The sequence below is a fragment of the Crocuta crocuta genome, unplaced genomic scaffold (genome assembly GCF_008692635.1).
Source record: "Crocuta crocuta isolate KB4526 unplaced genomic scaffold, BGI_CrCroc_1.0 scaffold63, whole genome shotgun sequence".
Taxonomy (NCBI): Eukaryota; Metazoa; Chordata; class Mammalia; order Carnivora; family Hyaenidae; genus Crocuta; species Crocuta crocuta.
In genome coordinates, this window is record NW_027529171.1 from 682,448 (window position 1) to 696,829 (window position 14,382).

A 14,382-nucleotide genomic window follows, 5' to 3' on the forward strand; every position below is an offset into this window, starting at 1 on the left:
TCCCACTTTCTTCAACCATGTCAGTCTTCCATAATCCAGATACATTTGTCCCCTTTATCCATTCGCATATCATGAGAGATTTCTGACAACTACCACAGTCTATGTCTTCAGGAATCATTATATCTATGACCCCTAATAACATAGTCAAAAGAGGAAATGGGCTTATTTGACATGACTTGTTCCTAGTGAATTCATGCTGGTTTCTAGCATTTCCTACATTCTGAAGAGCACATAAACCATATGCTTAGGAACCCAGTGAAGACTTCAATAGTGGCTTAGGTATTTTTGAACTTGAATAATTTCCTTAGTTCTAACATTGACATACTTACTACTTCTGTTTAGTTTTCATTTATTTAAATTCTGGGGGGAAAATCCCATTTTACTCATTAGATTTTACTATTTACCTTTATTGGTTACATTTTGCTAATGTAACTATAATTAATTTTGGCCTAAAATATAATATGCCTGGATTCAGAAGACTGAATACTTTCAATTAAAGACACCATGAACTCTTTGCTGTTTATTGAAAGTCTGAGCTTCCAAAAACTTATAAAAGTTAACCAAAAGATGTCTTGCCTTAGAAATCAGAAAACAGTGGTTGTCATTAACCTCATGAAATTCACAGGAAGGAGAAATACATAAATAAAAAATTCACATAAGAATATGTAATCTAGCAAATATTAAGTCTGAAGAAAGATAGTCACATAGTGTTGTGAGAGCAGGAGAAGCTCACTAAATTTGGGAAGTTAGAGAACCTTTCCCTGAGAGGGATTTTAAAAACGAGTACAATACACAAGCAAGGCAGCCAATGATGATTAAAGGCCGCCATTATAAATTAGCAGAGGTTAACAACATAAGAAAAAGAACTAGAAAAAGGTGAGGCTTATTTGTTTGGCTTTAAATCTTTAATGTTGTATCTGCAGCAACATTTCTCACTACCTGCCATTTTCTTTCTAATCCTCATTTACGTTAAAATGGGGGTTTGTTGTTCCTCCTGAATAACTAGCACTTAGAACAGTCTGTGGTAGTAACTCAATAAATACTTGTTAACTAACTGAATAAAAGAATGAAAAAAAGAATGGGTAAAATAATCACCTACTTTTCATGAATTGACCTCATTTATTCTAACTTTAATTTTATTGTTCAAGTTTCTTCCCCTCTGGATTACCAGGTTTCACCTTTTCGGCATAGCCAGTATTTTACTTTGACTCTCCAAGGCAAACATTTATCTTTAAGTGTCTTTATCTTGCTCTACTTTGGGTTAGTCCTTCTGCTCCGAACCCCCGTGGCATCATACTAGTGCCATGTTATTTATATAGGTTGTGATTATAGGTGGCCTTTATATTATCTAATTGCTTCGATTTCTTTTCAACTATCCAGATACGTTCATCCTTTACAGTGCGCATCATGCCACCTCCCCTAAAATGTGTTCAGTTTTTCTCTTTTTTTTGTAATATTTTAAACATTCACTTATTTTTGAGAGAGAGTGAGAGAGAGACAGACCACAAGCAGGGGAGGTGCAGAGAAAGGGAGACACAGAATCCAAAGCAGACTCTGGGCTACAACCTGTCAGCACAGAGCCCGACGTGAGGCTTGAGCCCACAAACTGCGAGATTATGACCTGAGCAGAAACAGAGAGTCGGATGCTCAACTGACTGAGCCCCCGAGGTGTCCCACAGGGCTCTGCTTCTTGAAACAATGAGTGCTGCATGTGTCTCAATCTTTTCTCACATATTATTTAGACAAGTGCTCAGGATATTGATATATTTTTTAAAAATATATTTCTGGTTGGCATCATCCAACTGTAAAAGCTGTAATCATCAAGACAGGATGGTACACACAGATCAGTGGAACAGAATAGAGAACCCAGAAATGGATCCACAAACACATGGCCAACTAATCTTTGACAAAGCAGGAGAGAATATCCAATGGAATAAAGACAGTCTCTTCAGCAAATAGTGTTGGGAAAACTAGAGAACGATATGCAGAAGCATGAATTTGGGCCACTTTCTTCTACCATACACAAAAATAAACTCAAAATGGATGAAAGACCTAAAGGTAGAGAGGAAGCCATCAAAATGCTAGAAAAGAAAGCAGGCAGAAATCTCTTTGACTGTGGCTGCAGCAACTTCTTACTCAACATGTCTCCAGAGGCAAGGGAAGCAAATCAAAACTGAACTACTGGGACCTCATCAAGAAAAAAAGCTCTTGCTCGGTGAAGGAAACAGTAAGCAAACCAAAAAGGCAACTGACAGAATGGAAGAAGATATCTGCAAATGAAATATCAAATAAAGGGTTAGTATCCAAAATGTATAAAGAACTTATGAAACTTAACACCCCCCAAAAACCAATTAATTGAGTGAAGAAATGGGCAGAAGGCATGGATAGACACTTTTCCAAAGAAGATATCCAGATGGCTAACAGACACATGAAGAGATGCTCAGCATCACTTATAATCAGAGAAATATAAAGCAAAACCACAATGAGATACCACCTCACACCTCTTATTGAAAGGTACTCAAGATCACTAATCTTCACAGAAATACAAATTAAAACTATGACACATCAAATCACAACTGTTAGGATGGTTAATATCAAAAAGACAAAAAGTAAGTGTTGGTGAGGATATGGAGTACAGAGAACTCTAAGACACTGTTGGGAGGAATGTAAACTGTTACAACCATTATTAAAAACAGGATGGAGGTACCTCAAAAAATTAAAAATAGAGCTATCAACACAATCCAACAATCCTACTAATGGATATATATCCAAAGGAAATGAAATCAGCATCTTGAAGAGTTATTTATACTCCCATTTTTATTGCAGCATTATTCACAATAGTCAAGACAAAGAAACACTCTATGTCTGTAGATGTATGAGAGCATATGTACACACACGTATACACATACACACACACAGAGGAATATTATTCAACCATAGAGAAGAAACGGCCATTTGCAACAACATAGAAGAATCTGGAGTATACCATGCTAAGCAAAATAAGATAGACAGAGATAAACAAAACTATATGATCTCAATGATATGCGGAATCTAAGAAGTATGAACTCATAGAACCAGAGTGCATATCAGTAGTTACCAGGAACCAGGGGATGGAGAAAATGGGGAAAGATTGGTCAATGGGTACAAACTTTCAGTTACAGAATAAGTAACTTCTGGGGATCTGATGTATAGAATGGTGACTACAATTAATACTGTATGATATACTTGAAATTTGCTAAGACAATAAATTTTAAGTGTACTCACCACACTAAAAAAAAGGAAAAAAAGAAAAAAGGTAACTATGAAGATGACAGATATGTTAATTAACTTGACTGAGGTAATCATTTCACATTGTATATGTATATCAAATTATAGCTCACTAACATATTGTACGCCTTATATATACAATTGTTATTTGTAAGTTATTGCTCAATAAAGCTGCAAAAAATAAAAATAAATATATAAAGATAATAGGATCTACATTATAAGAGAGTTTTAAAAAGTGAATTAATATATGTGAATAAGTGAACAAAATGCTGAACACAGAGTTAGGACTCAATAGATATTAGTAATTATTTTTATAATTAACATTATAAAAAATTAACAAAGCTAAAATAAAGCCAAAACATGAGCTTTATGTTTTTTCAATGATAGTGTTGAATCCGCCAAAGGATTTTCTTTTCTAAGAGAATATATTTAGTTAAAATATTTTTTAAAATGTATTCAAGATTGCATATGATGCAAAGCATATGCATTATGAATTAAAATGTATTTAAGATTGCATATGATGGCACACACAAGTCAAAAGTTTAATGCCCTGCCCCACAAGACATCCACCAGTTTTGCTTCTAAACCAGAAGTCTTATAACATTTAAATATTTCCATAATCATCTGAATTTTAAAACATATTATAACATTCACATACTTATAAAATATATACATACGCACTTCTCAAATGCCTGTGGCTTTTTAAACTTAATTTGATATCTTACTAATTTACTCTTTTAGTGAGTTCTATAAAATTTTTAACACATGTTCATTTTATATTTGTATTATCAAATTTTCATCAATGCCAGTCATACTCTTCCTGGTTTTGTCACCTAGGAAGTTTGACAACAAACTTAATGATTCACCATATATACCACTCTATTTCTGGCTTCAATGCATTATTCTGCCTCATTTCCCCATAAATATGTCCCTTTATCTATACCACCAAGTAGCACTATATATTTGCATTAACCACCTCAAATACATGTTAGTGATGCAGATTATACATTGCACTATAATCAATCCAATAAAAAATATTTTGCACTTTCTTACATCCTACCCACATTTAATTTTGCTATTTTGTTATGATTGTTTTGAGAATTAGAATCATGTCTTGTTTTTGTTTCTCATTTTCTCATCTTCTTAGAAAACAGAATATCAACTTTTTAATTTTAACCATAATATTTAGAAAGCACTCACTTCAAGTAATGAAAACGAGAGTCTACATACTTGAAAGCTGTGTTTAAGGCAGCAGTAAGAAAACATCTCACAATCATGGAAGCCTACATTTCCTGGAGGAAGTATTTTTTTATGTAGCGATATACCTTTTCATGTAACAAATCAATTGAATAATATTTTACACAGACGTATCACATTTCCCAGAGAACAAATCAATACCAATGACTATTTTATAGCACTAGATCCTGAAACATAAAGAAGTTTGTGACACACCCTAACTCACCCAGCAGGCATATTCCAAATCTGGCAACGTAATTCACTTTGAAATTAAAATGTTAAAAATTTGCCTATATCTAAACAATCAGATTGGATGCTTCTCAAGGACTAGAGTACTACCCATCTGTGGGGAATACTGAAGATAATGGTGATGAAAACTTGACAACAATATGACACATGAAAGGAAATTCCTGCTATGATGGGAGAGGTGAAAGGCACATCTGCTATTAACATTAAACAGAAATAAGGCTGCACAATAAAAAGTGGTCCAAAGAAATGTAAACTGAAATGTTCTTTTGATTTTCTTCTTTTTACATTTATCATCGCTTTATATCAATAAATGAATGAATGCTGAACACAGATATAATATGCATAAGAATATTAATGAGCTCTGAATAAAATGGTAATAGTTAATATACTTTAGTTCTCTTCACAATTAAAAAAGATAACCTCTATATTCGATGATATATTCCACACTAATTTCAAAATTATAAAGGAATTAGATGCTTAAGAAATGTAATTTTTGTAATTATTCTATCAAAATGTCCCCCATTTTTTGCAGGTATCATAGGTTCATAAAACAGTGGTAAATGAATATAATATATGGGCTTTGTCAGTTTGCTGTAGTTGTAGTTTGGTTAGTCAATACAGAGAACTCATCCAGAAAAAAATATTATCCCCCAGAATGCATCCTTGTCTTCGAACTTTACTGTTAAATTTTAATTGAGTCTTGGGCCAATTAATGGCTATTAAAAGTTTGCAATGTATTGGGAATATTTGTTACTGAGGGCACATAGGTATATATTTCAAATTGCCTATCAAGTTGCAACTTCTCTAGTCAATACAATACAATTTAAAGTTTCTTTTTTTTTAAGTAGGCTTCATGCCCAGCACAGAGTCCAATTCAGGCCTTGAACTCAGGACCCTGAGATCAAGACCAGAGCTGAGATCAAGAGTGAGACACTTAACCAAGTAAGCGAATCAGGCACCTTTCGAACTTTATTTAAATTGCCGCTGCTTTGCCAAATTCTCATTGGGTGAATAAGTGGAAAAATAAATTAATATTTCAATTCTTAGATCTTTTTCATCTCTAAAAGAAAAATACCAATCACTCTATCACTGAGTCTCTGGGGGAAATCCATGATATAAGGTATGTAAAGCTCTTAGAGCACAGCAGACCCTTAGTAAATAGTAGGTTATTAACAGTGATAGTAACAGTAATATCTTTAGGTGAGAAGTAACATCAGGCATAAGTGACAGAAAAAATTATGTAAATATTAATTCCAGGTGACTAGATATGACCTCAGAAAACTATGACTAGGATTAAAATAATTTATGATTCAAGAAAAAATTGATTAACTAATAGAGGTTGATTATCCCATTATCTATATTGCAGTTCTAAAAACAAAAGCTCTAAAACATAAATTAAATAAACAAATAAGCAAACAAATCAATAAATAAAAAACAAAACTAAACGAGAGGACACATTGACCCATGAACCTAATTATACTGACTGTATTGTAGAAATATTTCTGTAGTGTTGACAAATAACATATAACACACACATATATATTATTTTTTCAGCCATAGACATAGTCTAATCTGCATGTCTTATTCCATATTCATTAAGCAGTCCTTTAAATTATAATTTGTTATTCTATATATTCTGCCTAAACAGATAGAACATGCTTTTCAGACAGATTACATCTGTCCTGATCAACAGTTGTTAAATGAAGAACTAGCTTGGTTTATGAATCAACTATGATAAATTTGGTTGTTATGACCCAGATTTCTTGAGTCTGATCGCTGTCAATCATGAAAAATACAAGACTCTGGAGTCAAAAAGCTGAGTACTATACTTGGACCACAATTTTTAAACCAAGATCATGATTTTCTGTTGGACACATTGGAGCACTTATTATTTATGCTTATAAAGAACACTTACGTCTCACTAACACCTACCTATCTTTGTGAAAGAAAACTAGAATATTTTGAAGATTATTTTGCAAATGCTCACATGATAATAATAGTTACATATTTAGTTCCCACTGATTTAAAAAACAATGAGAGGCACCTGAGTGGCTCAATCAGTTAAGTGTCATACTCTTGATTTCAGCTCAGGTCATAGTTTCACAATTCACAGGATTGAGCTCTAATTCAGGCTCTGTGCTGACAGCATAGGACCTGCTTGGGATTCTTTCTGTCCCTCTCTCTCTGTCCCTCCCTGGCTCACTCTCTCTCTCTCAAAATAAATAAATGAACACTAAAAAAAAAAAATGAGAAAAGTAATTAGGAATTCAAATGTTAGTCACTGTAGTGGCTGTTAGGGCTTTTAAGATACACTTTGTTCCCCTTCCTTTTTAATAGCTGGTGGGGCATTTCTCCATTCCTTCTAATGGTGTGACTTTATCCAATAGAGCATCACCATGAGCCACGTGTTTTATTTGGAGGCAGAAACTTAAAGAACACTTGAGTGAACTGCTACCTTCATGTCCTTTGAAGATAATGGAATCATGTGTCAAGATGGGGAATCTCTCCCTGTAGGTTCCAATGAGCCTCGAGGCTCATCCTCCTGACATCACATAGAGGTCATATAACCTAAGCAAGCAGTTTGAATTAAACCACTGATGTCGGGGTCACTTGTTACTGTAATGTAACCTAATCCATCTTCAGTTATGTGACAACTACCTGCGTACTCTGAGAAATAATATTTCATTAGTTAAAATATATTGTTCTAACTAGAAATATTAAACAATTTATCGCCATATCAATTTTGAGGTCCTTTGCCATTATTCTGAAATACCAGGAGTCCATACGTGATATGATAAAGTAATGTTTTTCCTCATTGAATAACTCAAACTATAAATGTTAATACTGTGAATTCTCAAATAATAAAAATACACATTCCTATTCCTTAATACTCAAGTATTTTGAAGGATGGGTTATTTTTTACATAGAGGAAGATGAGATCTTACTCTTTAGAAAGATTCTCAACATATAACATATCCTTAGGCATATTGCTAGTTCCTAGTAATCTAACAGGTGAACGAGGTAAAGCCAATTGTCTGAATTCACTCACATTCATTCAATACTTACTATATTCTTTGTGTTACACTTAATGCTTTTGTGCATTACTCCAGTTAGTCATCACTACAAGCCTATGAGGTATTGATATTCAATTATACAGGAAAGAAACTGAGGCATACAAAAGTTCTAAATGTGTCCCTGAGTATACAAATGAAAGATGATTGAGCAGCTATGTCTTACCTGACCTGAACCATTAAAACTATACGTTCAGCTCATTTTACTTAATATCTCTTCAAAATCATTAATTGATCACTTGTCCACTACATTTTAATGTGTGATTTGGTCTGAATGTTATGTTATAAATCAGTAACTAAACATATCACACACCTCAAAATGATAAACTTTTTTGCAATTTTTTTATGTTTAAATGTGATTAACTGTGTTTGAAGGAACACATTGTGCTTAAACACACACACATGTACCACCGGAATAAAAAGTATAGAAGAGATACAACAATGTGTTTATTGCTTCTGTGTGTGTCTTACCAGGGTTCCAAAACTGAGGGTGACATCATGACCTAGTTAGTAAGCTTAGTAGCTTGTAGGAGAGAAACATTGGCTCCTGATCTGTCCCCCAGTGTAGAACATTGCAGTGAAGTTTCTGATGTGATTTATTAAGCAATGTGTTGCCTTTCACTAAAGACAATACCTTTAGATTCAAAGGGGGTGAGGAGCATTATCCATCTCCAAGTTAGTACTCAGCATAAAGCACATTTGTCTCTTGGTATGTTTTTTAACAGGAGAATTGAAAAGAGTTGAAAAGAACTAGCAGAAAACAAGCAGAACAAAATGTTAACTATTTTCTTCATGAAGGACATGCAAACAGATGAGTACATTCATAAGTAATAATCAGACAATACATTTTTTTAAAGAAATATAGAGCACAAGCAGGGGAGGGGCAGACAGGTAGGGAGATACAGAATCTGAAGTAGTTTCCAGGCTCTGAGCTGTCAGCACAGAGCCCAACACAGGGCTTGAACCCACGAACCGTGAAATCATGACCTGAGTCTAAGTTGGACGCATAACCAACTGAAGCACCCAGGTGCCCCCACACAATAAAATTTTAATACTGGACTAAGAAAATAATTGAAGAGTTTTCATGGGCAGTAAACCACTGATTTCTCATTTATGCTGTCCAATGAATAACAATACATGCTTTAATATAAAATTAAATTTTACTGATAATTTGAAACATGTTGTAGTGATTTTTAACCACAACTTTTCTCTGCTTTTGTATTTTCAGAGAAATATAAGTACTCAGCTACTGATTAAATGTTACTGTGTAGTAGATTATTCACCAACGTCTCTGATATGAAACTATATGGGGAATTGTCTATACACTTGTATATCTAAATTAAAGCAATTTCAATTTAACTCAGAGAGTGAGAATAAAAAAATAATTGAACCTTGTTGGGTTTGGTAATAATGAATCTGAAAAAGCTTAAATACATATAGGACATTTCCTTCATAATCAAAGAAACATGTGAATGTGTTAATGGAATATTTCTTATAAGGAAGGTTTCCTTAAAAAAATCAATGAAATATAGCAGTCCATTGGAGCCACAATATGAAACCTCCTAATTTAAATTATCCAGGATACAAGAAGTAAAAATTAGAGAACCACATGAGTGAAATATAAGATTTGAACTTCCTGAATGATTCACTTAGGGCAATAACAGGCTATCAGTAAAAAGCTATGAACTCTCTCAACCATATGTAAAAAATAAATAAATAAAACACTGCACACACAGCTAAATCTCATGTTGCAAATTCTTTTTATATCCATGTTTAAATATTAAGTTCTAAAAAGAATACCCAAGAGAACTGTGGACAAAGGCTGGTGAACTAGGGAAAAAGAAATGCATGGAATGCCTGGAAAAGGCTTATTTTATTAAGCTCTGAAATAACTAAAAATGGCAAGAGAATGGTTAGAGTACTCTAAATTCTGGGTCCAAAAACTGTTCTGCAGGAGTAATCTGTGTGCATTTGTTTATTATAAAATGCTAAAATTCCTGACTCAAAGCTTATAAAATGAATCTCATTCTGGAAATTGTTAAGGCAACTGCAAGAATCAAGTGTTGTGAAGGGAGAACTAAGATGAATGGGAAATTATATCCAAAGCATCTGCTCTCAGTGTTGCTCTGATTGGTCACAAAGGCATGAGCGAGCCATGCAAGCATTCTCAACTGTCATGGAAAATCATGCAAGTAGGATGCATTTTTGCCAAAAAAAAAGTAATGTACTAAATTTTTAAATGCCCAATAAATTAAAGAGAATTTTATAGATGACATGATGCAAAAACATCTGTTCCCTCTGGGTTTTATGTCTTGTGCACAATTTTAAACAGGACAGCCATAGAAGGTGTATCAGTTAGCTATTGACACAGGGTAATAAGTAAAAACAACCACAAGAGTCCTAGTGACATACAACCATAAATATGCTTTAGCTCACAAATCTGGGAGCCAGCTATGGCATGGCACTCTAGTCTAGGCAGGGCTTGGCTCTGCTCCATGCATTTCTTATTCGCTTCCTAGGGCCAGTGGACCAGGCTGATGATTTCTAAGCAGGAGCAATCTGTAATATTCCACCAGCAATCTGTATGTTGAAAGCCCAAAGTCAAGGAGGAGGGATAGGAAGCTACACATCTTTTGTGGAAGTGGGATGAAGAAAGGGAGTAAATATTTCTAAACTATAATCTACCATAGAAGACCTCCTCCAAAAGACCCCATTTAAACAAAGATCTGATGGAGGTAAGGGAGCAAGCAATATTGGAGGAAGAGAATTTTCTGGGACTGGGAACCCTGAAGAGCAAAGAAAAAAAACTGGGGAGCACAGCATCAAAGTGGGGCAACAGCTAGAACATGGTAACTACAAAGGAGCTAGAACATGATGATTGCAGAAGAGTGTATAGGAGAAGAGGTCAGAGAGATAACAAGAGACTAGAATGGATACCACACTTTGTTGATTGTATGGAGTTTGGCATTTACTCTGAAATGAGAATTCCTGGAAGTTTCTAGATAGAAGAATGACAGGATCCGATAACATTTTTAAAGAAACACTATGGTTACTGTTTTAAGAATAGAATTTAAAAGGGATATCAGGAAGCAATGAGAGAGGTAGGAAGTCAAGGCAGTAATGTGACCAAAAGGGTAATGGTGGAGGAGATAATTAGAGTTGTATTTGGTATACTCAGTCACTCATCCTGTCTGTAAATATTTACTGATCACCTACTAGGTGACATGCATTTCATGTAGTTTATTTCTATCTATCCGGCAGATGTGTCTTGGAAGTTGCGCCTGTAGAATTTGCTAATGAATCTATAAAAAGTCAGTTTCAGTAAAACAAAGTACAGAAGCCTCAAGATTTAGGAGAAAGAAAGGAACCTCTAGATTTGGTGAAACAATAGATCAAGTATTTAGCTGCTTGATCAGCTACCTCATCAAATCTGAAGTTTCCTGTCTCTCTTTTAAATTGTGGAAGTTCTGTGTTTTGTTTTAACAAGCAAAGACATTCTCTCCCTAGTGCAAGGAAAAATAAGACAGGTCAAATCTAAGTATTGAGCAAAAGACGAGAGATATGAGAATGATATAGAACTGCATTTAGTATTCTATGTGCTTAATTCAAGTTTTTCAAGTTTAAAGCTCTGCTTGCTTCCTATTGTGTCTAAGACAGCAGGAAGAGGATTGAAGTGTTGACAGCCAACCAAAGAACACAAGGCATATTCCACAATACAACACATCCTTCCAAATGACCCGTGAGAAAAAGAAATGGACCATGTACTGAGGATATTAAGGCAATTGCCTCAGAGAAGGTTTAATACAGGGAAGTGGCAGAAAAAGTTGAGTAGAAATTGAAACCAGCTCTTTGAGGTGGCAGCTTTTGAGCCTGTCCAACACATTCCTCTCTTACGTTACATGGTACACATGAGGGGGTCATTTCATACGCTTGACAAGTCTAGCGATAATAAGTGGAGATGAGTTGGAACTGAAATCTGTGACATGTCTTCCGGCACAGAGTGCCAAAACACACATGGGGAATCCAACCTGAGTAGCTGAAAAGAGCAGATCTCAAATAAAGAATCGTACTTGCTCTTCAAGCCCTCCAAATCCCATTAATAACACTTAAGCTGTGGGGGATTATTCTATTTACTAATAACACTTCTGCCTTCATCTGATAACTTCCATTGAACATGCTAAAGATACATATGTTAAATATTTTATTGTCACTCAAAAGTATTAGCAGTATCGCCTTTGAGGAAATTGTTCCAACTGACCACCAGGGAGATTATTTTCTTCCTATGTACTGTATCAGGCATTAATTCTATCTTGGTTGATATTGTCTAGATATCATGAAAATACATGTCTATTTGTATTATGAAAATAGGTTAGGTAGTTTTTTAGAGAGAGAGAGAGCACAAGTGGGAGAGAAGCGCAGAGAGAGGGAGGGAGAGAAGGAGGGAGGGAGGGAGGGAGCGAGGAAGAGAGAGAGAGAGAGAGAGAGAGAGGGAGAGAGAGAGAGAATCTTAAGCAGGTTCCATGCTCAGCACAGAGCCCACTTGGTATCATGACTCTGGGATCATGACCTGAGCCTTGGACGCTCAACCAAATGAGCCACCCAGGATCCCCAGAAATAGGTCTATTTTTTAGTAAACTTTAAGACATGGGAGATTTTAAAAAACATACATTTGAATATGATTATTTTGAAGTACATTAATTGTACATCTTACCTCTCTTAAAAATTCTAAACTTGACCTTCCATATGGATGGCCCAGAGGTATTTTTGTTCTTAATCAATTACTCAAATAATTAGTTACAGGAACTAGGTAAGAAATGTGAAAGTTGTGTATTATAGAGGATACTGAGAATACATTTTTGGAGGGATCAAATTTATAGTTGTTGAATTTTAACTAAAGTTTCTCATATTGCTATTGATGTTTATAATTTTTTTTTAAAAATTGGCACCTCTACAATTAGGGTCTTACATTTATTACCTTATTCCATTCCTCTTATTGTAGAAATAAAAATATATAAATATAAATATATTTTTATTTCTCTTATATTGAAGAAAATAAATGAATTAGAAGTTTAAGTAACTTGTGTAAAATCATCCAGAGGCATGGCAGGAGTTTTGGCTATTTCTATACTGTGTGCAAAAATTAGATGAGAGATTTAATTTTGCTTGATATAGCTAAAAATAAGTTCAATAATACTTTAAATATCTTTTGATACTGGAACTTCAATTTTTCCAACATGGTCTGAGCCCTGGAGTTCTCCAGACTTACCATTCAAACAAAGAAGATCAGAACTTGTTCAGTGTGAGATATTTTAAATTGTAGTTTGTTTCTCGCAACATAAACAATTACATGTTAAATGGAATCTGTCCATGTACAGCATACTTAACACACAAGATTTTAGCTCAATTTCTAAAACAAAAGTTGTCACCCACAAACAAAAGCATGTGATGTGTCCCCAAACAGCTCATTCAATGGTCTAATTACAATTCTGCTCACTAAGCTTATATTCAGTTCAATAAACATTTGAGTGACTATTTTATGCCAGGCATCAGAAACACTTTCAATGAACTTAGACTCTAGTGGGGGAAACTGACAACAAAATAGAAAGTTTCAATAATGTAAAGTGCTAAATTAGAGGTTTGCATAGGTAGCTAAGCTCTACGTTATAGCTCAGAAGATGGGCAATTAGTCTCCAATTTATTCAGAGGGTAAATGCCTTACTAAATCAGTAGACTCTGGAATCTGGACTACCAGTGAGAAGAAAAGAGAGCTAATTTATATTCAATTATCATTTTCCAGGATCAATAGAATTTTGGAGAGAAATCTGAATTTTGTTCACATAAAGGTGATAATTTTATACTTTTGTGGATAAATAAACTGAAGATGAATACATTTTGTAATAATTGCTCACAAAAAGGTTGCTTTGAAAATAAAAATAAGTAATACTTACATATGATTAAAGAGGAGACAGTACAGGAATAGGACTTTTCTTTCTTTATAGTTTGAATCAGTCATACTGATTTCAACTAGAAATTGTGATGGTTTTCTCAAGGAGTACAAAAGCAAAAGCTAATGTAAGTGACAAATTGGCACTTGTTTTTAATACATAAAGATGACATATAAATGACATTACTTAGATTCTCTCAAGCATTTCTACATAAAGTAGAATAGATTGCATTAAATGCAAATCAAGACAAAAAAGGAATTTTTGAAGAAAACAGAAGAAAAACGTTCTAAATCTTAATAAAATGTATTTCTTTTGTCACTGTTTCAATAATTAAAACTTTGGAGGATTTCCTAAGGAAACATGACCCATAATATTTGAAATTAGAGTAAAAATTATCAAGAATTGAGCTAGAATATTATCTCTCTACTCCATTGAATATATCCTTTTCCTCAACATAATATACTACTTAATGTCAATATACATTTCTACCCATCTATTTAGATTTTTAAGAATTATTTTTCAAAAATTATTAGATTTTAGTGAACACAAAAACCATAAGCTGAACCATAAATGGTTAAACTGTATTATTACTTCATACCTGTAGACTTTGATTC